This window comes from Asterias rubens, chromosome 6, assembly GCF_902459465.1.
Source record: "Asterias rubens chromosome 6, eAstRub1.3, whole genome shotgun sequence".
NCBI lineage: Eukaryota > Metazoa > Echinodermata > Asteroidea > Forcipulatida > Asteriidae > Asterias > Asterias rubens.
Window position 1 is genome coordinate 19,761,076 of NC_047067.1, and position 9,452 is coordinate 19,770,527.

The window sequence follows — 9,452 nt, forward strand, 5'->3', positions numbered from 1 at the left end:
AGGATGAAGGCCTCGTGGAAGGCGTGTAACCACCTAGTTTGTCATAAACCGGGCAATTCTTGTCGCAATTTTAGTCCACCTTCATGCTCAATATAAACAACGGCAATCCGGAAGTAGCTGTAACGTTAGAGCATAGGTCATTGCATTGTCATTGCCAATTTGCCGTCAATCAGATACTGGATGAAGAATTCCTCCCTGATCAGATGAAACAGTCGACTTTTCTGTGTAGTTCTTATAGATTATCTACTTCAATTCGTGTCGGCCACTCCTACGTGTTTCTATGTCAGTTTTTGTTTACATGTTATGTAACACTGAGCTGTCGTAAACTGTTTACCAACCAAAATGACCGGTGCTCTGACATTCGGAGTCGTAGGCCTACCATCCAAAAGAATTGATACATCATGTTTAAGCCTTTGCAGATTGCCTTTCTCATATCAAGTTGTAAATCTAAAACTGGTTTGCCACCTATACTGCCAAATGATAATGTAAATTTTTAAAGTCTGAACATGGTCTGAATAAAACTGGCGGGTTTTTTATTTTTATTTTTTTAATCGTCTGAAATTTCATCCCGATGTGTAATGAAGGACGAGGTGCACAGAAAAACCTTGGTCTGAGTCGTAGGCAACTTTTTGAGATATTGTCTAGTTTTCGATGCCCCCAAATCAAGATTAAAATTAATATTAATTTGAGGCCCTTCCAATTGTTCCAGCAATCTGTAATCCGTATATATAGAGCGTCTTTTGCACATAAAGAACTTTCTTTGGTTAAATTTTGAGGCAAATCTGAAAGAATTTTTTTTTGAGGGTGAAAAAAACGTCAAGTTATACCCCATGCCGTTTTCTCAAAAATCTGCCGAAAAAAATTGTGTTTTTCAAAATCGCCTGAAAACTTGGGTTTAGTCGTCTACCGTAGTAACTTTTTGATGTAATTGTTTTTATTGCTTGATTTTCGATATAACAATGTCTCAAATAATTATTGTATCAAACTCAATAAAACCAATTGTACCATCACGGCGAGTACCCACCAAGAACACTGGTGGAAATTCAAAGAAGTTATATTCCCGCCGTCATGTTGATCCCAGCTAGCCTACTAAAGACTCGGCCACCCAACCCCAGTGTACCCCGCTACCCTTTCCACAGCGACCGACAATCCCCAATTCCCATCGAAATGCCAGACCAACTTCCCCTGCGAACTAATTTTCTATACCTACATCGTGTGCCTTCGACTCAAATAATTATTTTGTAAGTCCCCTATTATGCCTTTGTTTCCTTGTAAGCCAATGCGCCATACTTACAGCGTGTGCCTTCCATCCACTCACCAATTTTTTAAATCACAACCAAAGAGTCACCTGTCTACCCGTCAGTAAAGCGTATGCCTTCCACTCTCAAATTATTTACCAAGTCCAAAGCAAGGATTTCCCTATGCCATTGTACCATGCGTACCATTTCCCCATTAATTAAACTAATTGTCTATCTTTATGCCTACAGCGTGTGCCTTCAACTCGTCGAATACTTTTTAAGTCCGAACACAAGAGTCCCCTATCTACTACCAATACCCGTCAGTAAAAGCGTTATATATCTTCCACTCGCAAATTATTTACCAAGTCCAAAGCAAGGATTTCCCTATGCCATAGTACCATGCGTACCCCTTTTCCCATTTTAAACTATACAGTGTGTAGATTTTAACTCAAATATGTTTTAAGTCCGAACCAATGAGTTTCCCATGCCTATGTAACCAGCCCACAACTTGTGCATTTCACTCGAAATTACTAAGTATAAAGCACTGATTTTACTATGCCATATAGCATCATGTGGAAAGTGTTCCCCTCGCAAATTATATACCAAGTATAAAGTATAATAATATACTAAGTATAAAGCACTGAAATCCCATGCCATAGCTTTCTGTGTAAAGTATGAACCGAAGGTTTATCAGGTCTAAAATGCGAGTTATCCTGGGGGGGGGACCCAAGTGGGTGTCGTGGGTAGGTGTCGGCCTCCCAAGCAAAGGGTCCCCGGTTCGAACCCCGGTGTTGGCAGCGCGGTTGCCGTCCGAGAAGTCTCGACTCACCAGACAGTGGCACACACCGCGCAGTGGCACTCACCGCTAGCACTCGCTTAGGAAAGAAACTTAAAACTTAAAACTTAAAACGAACCTATGCTCTTTTTTATGTAAGTTAAAACAAAAATTAAAAAAAAACATTTTTAAACGTCTCAAACTTTTCTGAAGCTGGATTCGATCCCGGGACCCTCCGGTCCAGAGACCAGAGCCCTTCCACTGGGCCACTGCTCCTTCTTACTAGTATGCGTTCGAGTTTTATTTTAAACCTTCGTATGACAAACTTTTAATTAAAACGTAGTAAAAGAACACCCGGGAATCGAACTCCGCACCATTGGGTGTAGAGTCCGGAGCCCTTCCATTGAGCCACGTCTCCTCTTACTTCATTTGCGTTCGAGTTTAATTTTAAACCTTCGTAAGACAAACTTTTAATTAAAACGTAGTAAAAGAACACCCGGGAATCGAACTCCGCACCATTGGGTGTAGAGTCCGGAGCCCTTCCATTGAGCCACGTCTCCTCTTACTTGTATGGCGTTCGAGTTTAATATTAAACCTTGGTATGAACAACTTTAAATCAAAACGTAGTAAAAGAACACACGGGAATCGAACTCCGTACCATTGGGTGTAGAGTCGGGAGCCCTTCCATTGGGCCACTACTACTCTTACTTCATTTGCGTTCGAGTTTAATGTTATACCCTAGAATGAACAATTTTAAATCAAAACGTATTATAGCTTATGCCTTCCACTCGCAAATTATTTATCAAGTGTAAAGCAAGGATTTCCCTATGCCATAGGGTACCGCGCAAACCAATGTTCTCAAGCATACTAAAAGAACACAGATCGGGAATCGAACCCCGTACCATTGGGTGTAGAGCCCGGAGCCCTTCCATTAGGCCACTACTACTCTTACTTCATTTGCGTTCGAGTTTAATGTTATACCCTAGAATGAACAATTTTAAATCAAAACGTATTATTTGCCTCCCACTCACAAATTATTTACCAAGTGTAAAGCAAGGATTTCCCTATACCATAGGGAACCACGCAAACCAATGTTCTCAAGCGTAGAAAAAGAACACAGACCGGGGTTCGAACCCCGTACCATTGGGTGTAGAGCCCGGAGCCCTTCCATTAGGCCACTACTACTCTTACTTCATTTGCGTTCGAGTTTAATGTTATACCCTAGAATGAACAATTTTAAATCAAAACGTATTATAGCTTATGCCTTCCACTCGCAAATTATTTATTAAGTGTAAAGCAATGATTTCCCTATGCCATAGGGTACCGCGCAAACCAATGTTCTCAAGCATACTAAAAGAACACAGATCGGGAATCGAACCCCGTACCATTGGGTGTAGAGCCCGGAGCCCTTCCATTAGGCCACTACTACTCTTACTTCAATTGCGTTCGAGTTTAATGTTATACCCTAGAATGAACAATTTTAAATCAAAACGTATTATTTGCCTCCCACTCGCAAATTATTTACCAAGTGTAAAGCAAGGATTTCCCTATGCCATAGGGTAATAATAATAATAATGCCATAGGGTACCACGCAAACCAATGTTCTCAAGCATACTAAAAGAACACAGATCGGGAATCGAACCCCGTACCATTGGGTGTAGAGCCCGGAGCCCTTCCATTAGGCCACTTCTACTCTTACTTCATTTGCGTTCGAGTTTAATGTTATACCCTAGAATGAACAATTTTAAATCAAAACGTATTATTTGCCTCCCACTCGCAAATTATTTACCTAGTGTAAAGCAAGGATTTCCCTATACCATAGGGAACCGCGCAAACCAATGTTCTCAAGTGTAGAAAAAGAACACAGACCGGGGTTCGAACCCTGTACCATTGGGTGTATAGCCCGGAGCCCTTCCATTGGGCCACTACTACTCTTACTTCATTTGCGTTCGAGTTTAATTTTATACCCTAGAGTGAACAACTTTATATCAAAACATGTTGTAACTTTGCCTTCCACTCGCATTAATTATTGATTAGGGGTTAAGCAAGGATTTCTCTGTGCCGTAGGGTACCGCGTAAACCAATGTTCTTCAACGCAGAAAAAGAACACATACCGGGGTTCGAACCCAGCACCTTTGGCTTCAGAGTCCAGAGCCCTACCACTGTGCCACTGTCCTTCTTCATAACAAAAGGTTCGAGTTTAAATATAAACCTTAGAATGAATTCAACTTTAAATCAAAACGTAATAGCGGGTGCCTTCCACTCGCATGTTATTTATTAGGTATAAAGTAAGGATTTCCCTATGCCATAGGGTCTATCTAACTGTGAGAAAATATCAGCGATTGAAAAAGTATCTAGAAGCCGGGCAAATCGGGCGAGTGGGGGGGCATATTCAAACAGGGGGCGTAACAATGTGACCAACAAAACCATTTATTATTATATGTAATAAATATTTGATAGTCTAAGGAAATTGAACTCTAAATAAGACACGGGACGTAGTATTCTTTATGTTTTAATTCAATATTTGTTTAATGTTTGAGTTTCTACATTTCAAATTATAACTGCTCTTTAAATCAATATAAAAAGAATTCAGACATTAATTGACATACACATTCAAATTTATTTTAAGCAGCAATTTTTCATTTATTTTTATTTATTTAAATAATTAAAATCATTAAACTTCAAGTTTAAACGTCAAGTGTTTGTGCATCGTAAAAGAATTTTGTTTTTCTCCAAAGGCGATCAGAGAATACTGACCGAAACGTCAATTGAAACCAACGGTTATTTTCAGAACCACCCCATATTTAGAGATGATAGTCATTGCATGGTGTTACCGCAAACCTGTCCATATCGTATTTCCACCATGCAAAGTTTTAAATCCAGGGTACAACATCAAAGCATTGCCATAGATAGGCTGTACAATTGTATGCAGTGAATAATTAGATTGGAACAATTTTACGACCTCACCACCAATTTCTGGCCGTTTTGTTTTAATCTCCGAATAATCAACGGGAAAACAGCAACCTACAGGCCTACTAACTATAGCAGAGAATTATATTGAGCAATAACACACCATACCCATTGTGTTGTGCACAGTTAACCAGCATACCAGCTAACGTAGTGTAGACCTATAGCTAATAGAAACAAACAAATCACAAACATTGCTTTTACCATGGGTTTGAACGACTTTATATTGAATCAGAATAAACGAGTACACATTAGTCTTGCCTGAACAGTTCCCTGAAGATTAAAACTACATCAAAAAGGCTCTAAATATCGTCCACGGAGACAGCCAGAGTCAACTGCATGGTTGGAAATCATTTTGAATACATGTGTACGCGGTAAATTACTGGGTACGAAGCATGGGTTATAAGACCAACTATAGGGTACCCGACTATTCGTGTTCTTGTCGCAATGTCGCTTACTTGTTGATATAGCAGTGCCTCCAAAAATGAATATTTGAGACCCATCCTATTGTTCCAGCAACCTGTAACTTGGAGACTGTCTTTTACACATGACGAACTTCCTTTGGTTAAATTTTGAGGCAATTCGGAGAGAAAATGTTTCCGAGGCTGAAAAAACGTCAAGCTTACCCCCTTGTCGTTTTTTCAAAAATCGGCCGAAACTGTTGTCTTCCAAATCGTCTGAAATTTCATACCTAGGTGTATTAGAGGGCGAGGAGCAGGAAAATCTTGGTTTTAGTCGTCTACGATGGCTACTTTTTGAGATAATGCCTCATTTCGGATAGTACGACGGTTTAAAATCAAGGATAAAATGAATATTTGAGACCCATCCTATTGTTCCAGCAACCTGTAACTTGGAGACTGTCTTTTACACATGACGAACTTCCTTTGGTTAAATTTTGAGGCAATTCGGAGAGAAAATGTTTCCGAGGCTGAAAAAACGTCAAGCTTACCCCCCCTTGTTGTTTTTTCAAAAATCGGCCGAAATTTTTGTCTTCCAAAATCGCCTGAAATTTCGTACTTAGGTGTAATTGGGGGCGAGGAGCAAGAAAATCTTGGTTTTAGTCGTCTACGATGGCTACTTTTTGAGATAATGCCTCATTTCGGATAGTACGACGGTTTAAAATCAAGGTTAAAATGAATATTTGAGACCATCCTATTGATCCAGCAACCTGTAACTTGGAGACTGTCTTTTACACATGACGAACTTCCTTTCGTTAAATTTTGAGGCAATTCGGAGAGAAAATGTTTCCGAGGCTGAAAAAACGTCAAGCTTACCCCCTTGTCGTTTTTTCAAAAATCGGCCGAAACTTTTGTCTTCCAAATCGCCTGAAATTTCATACCTAGGTGTATTAGAGGGCGAGGAGCAGGACAATCTTGGTTTTAGTCGTCTACGATGGCTACTTTTTGAGATAATGCCTCATTTCGGATAGTACGACGGTTTAAAATCAAGGTTAAAATGAATATTTGAGACCCATCCTATTGTTCCAGCAACCTGTAACTTGGAGACTGTCTTTTACACATGACGAACTTCCTTTGGTTAAATTTTGAGGCAATTCGGAGAGAAAATGTTTCCGAGGCTGAAAAAACGTCAAGCTTACCAAAATCGGCCGAAACTGTTGTCTTCCAAATCGCCTGAAATTTCATACCTAGGTGTATTAGAGGGCGAGGAGCAGGAAAATCTTGGTTTTAGTCGTCTACGATGGCTACTTTTTGAGATAATGCCTCATTTCGGATAGTACGACGGTTTAAAATCAAGGTTAAAATGAATATTTGAGACCCATCCTATTGTTCCAGCAACCTGTAACTTGGAGACTGTCTTTTACACATGACGAACTTCCTTTGGTTAAATTTTGAGGCAATTCGGAGAGAAAATGTTTCCGAGGCTGAAAAAACGTCAAGCTTACCCCCTTGTCGTTTTTTCAAAAATCGGCCGAAACTTTTCTCTTCCAAATCGCCTGAAATTTCATACCTAGGTGTATTAGAGGGCGAAGAGCAGGAAAATCTTGGTTTTAGTCGTCTACGATGGCTACTTTTTGAGATAATGCCTCATTTCGGATAGTACGACGGTTTAAAATCAAGGTTAAAATGAATATTTGAGACCCATCCTATTGTTCCAGCAACCTGTAACTTGGAGACTGTCTTTTACACATGACGAACTTCCTTTGGTTAAATTTTGAGGCAATTCGGAGAGAAAATGTTTCCGAGGCTGAAAAAACGTCCAGCTTACCTACCCCCTTGTCGTTTTTTCAAAAATCGGCCGAAACTTTTGTCTTCCAAATCGCCTGCAATTTCATACCTAGGTGTATTAGAGGGCGAGGAGCAGGAAAATCTTGGTTTTAGTCGTCTACGATGGCTACTTTTTGAGATAATGCCTCATTTCGGATAGTACGACGGTTTAAAATCAAGGTTAAAATGAATATTTGAGACCCATCCTATTGTTCCAGCAACCTGTAACTTGGAGACTGTCTTTTACACATGACGAACTTCCTTTGGTTAAATTTTGAGGCAATTCGGAGAGAAAATGTTTTCGAGGCTGAAAAAACGTCAAGCTTACCCCCTTGTCGTTTTTTCAAAAATCGGCCGGAACTTTTGTCTTCCAAATCGCCTGAAATTTCATACCTAGGTGTATTAGAGGGCGAGGAGCAGGACAATCTTGGTTTTAGTCGTCTACGATGGCTACTTTTTGAGATAATGCCTCATTTCGGATAGTACGACGGTTTAAAATCAAGGTTAAAATGAATATTTGAGACCCATCCTATTGTTCCAGCAACCTGTAACTTGGAGACTGTCTTTTACACATGACGAACTTCCTTTGGTTAAATTTTGAGGCAATTCGGAGAGAAAATGTTTCCGAGGCTGAAAAAACGTCAAGCTTACCCCCTTGTTGTTTTTTCAAAAATCGGCCGAAACTTTTGTCTTCCAAATCGCCTGAAATTTCATACCTAGGTGTATTAGAGGGCGAGGAGCAGGAAAATCTTGGTTTTAGTCGTCTACGATGGCTACTTTTTGAGATAATGCCTCATTTCGGATAGTACGACGGTTTAAAATCAAGGTTAAAATGAATATTTGAGACCCATCCTATTGTTCCAGCAACCTGTAACTTGGAGACTGTCTTTTACACATGACGAACTTCCTTTGGTTAAATTTTGAGGCAATTCGGAGAGAAAATGTTTCCGAGGCTGAAAAAACGTCAAGCTTACCCCCTTGTCGTTTTTTCAAAAATCGGCCGAAACTTTTGTCTTCCAAATCGCCGGAAATTTCATACCTAGGTGTATTAGAGGGCGAGGAGCAGGAAAATCTTGGTTTTAGTCGTCTACGATGGCTACTTTTTGAGATAATGCCTCATTTCGGATCGTACGACGGTTTAAAATCAAGGTTAAAATGAATATTTGAGACCCATCCTATTGTTCCAGCAACCTGTAACTTGGAGACTGTCTTTTACACATGACGAACTTCCTTTGGTTAAATTTTGAGGCAATTCGGAGAGAAAATGTTTCCGAGGCTGAAAAAACGTCAAGCTTACCCCCCCTTGTCGTTTTTTTCAAAAATCGGCCGAAATTTTTGTCTTCCAAATCGCCTGAAATTTCATACTTAGGTGTAATTGGGGGCGAGGAGCAAGAAAATCTTGGTTTTAGTCGTCTACGATGGCTACTTTTTGAGATAATGCCTCATTTCGGATAGTACGACGGTTTAAAATCAAGGTTAAAATGAATATTTGAGACCCATCCTATTGTTCCAGCAACCTGTAACTTGGAGACTGTCTTTTACACATGACGAACTTCCTTTGGTTAAATTTTGAGGCAATTCAAGAGAGAAAATGTTTCCGATTTTTGAAAAAAACGACAAGGGGGAGGGGGTAGCTTGACATTTTCTATCCGAATTGCCTCAAAATTTAACCAAAGGAAGTTCGTCATGTGTAAAAGACAGTCTCCAAGTTACAGGTTGCTGGAACAATAGGATGGGTCTCAAATATTCATTTCAACCTTGATTTTAAACCGTCGTACTATCCGAAATGAGGCATTATCTCAAAAAGTAGCCATCGTAGACGACTAAAACCAAGATTTTCCTGCTCCTCGCCCTCTAATACACCTAGGTATGAAATTTCAGGCGATTTGGAAGACAAAAGTTTCGGCCGATTTTTGAAAAAACGACAAGGGGGTAAGCTTGACGTTTTTTCAGCCTCGGAAACATTTTCTCTCCGAATTGCCTCAAAATTTAACCAAAGGAAGTTCGTCATGTGTAAAAGACAGTCTCCAAGTTACAGGTTGCTGGAACAATAGGATGGGTCTCAAATATTCATTTTTGGAGGCACTGCTATATCAACAAGTAAGCGACATTGCGACAAGAACACGAATAGTCGGGTACCCTATAGTTGGTCTTATAACCCATGCTTCGTACCCAGTAATTTACCGCGTACACATGTATTCAAAATGATTTCCAACCATGCAGTTGACTCTGGCTGTCTCCGTGGAC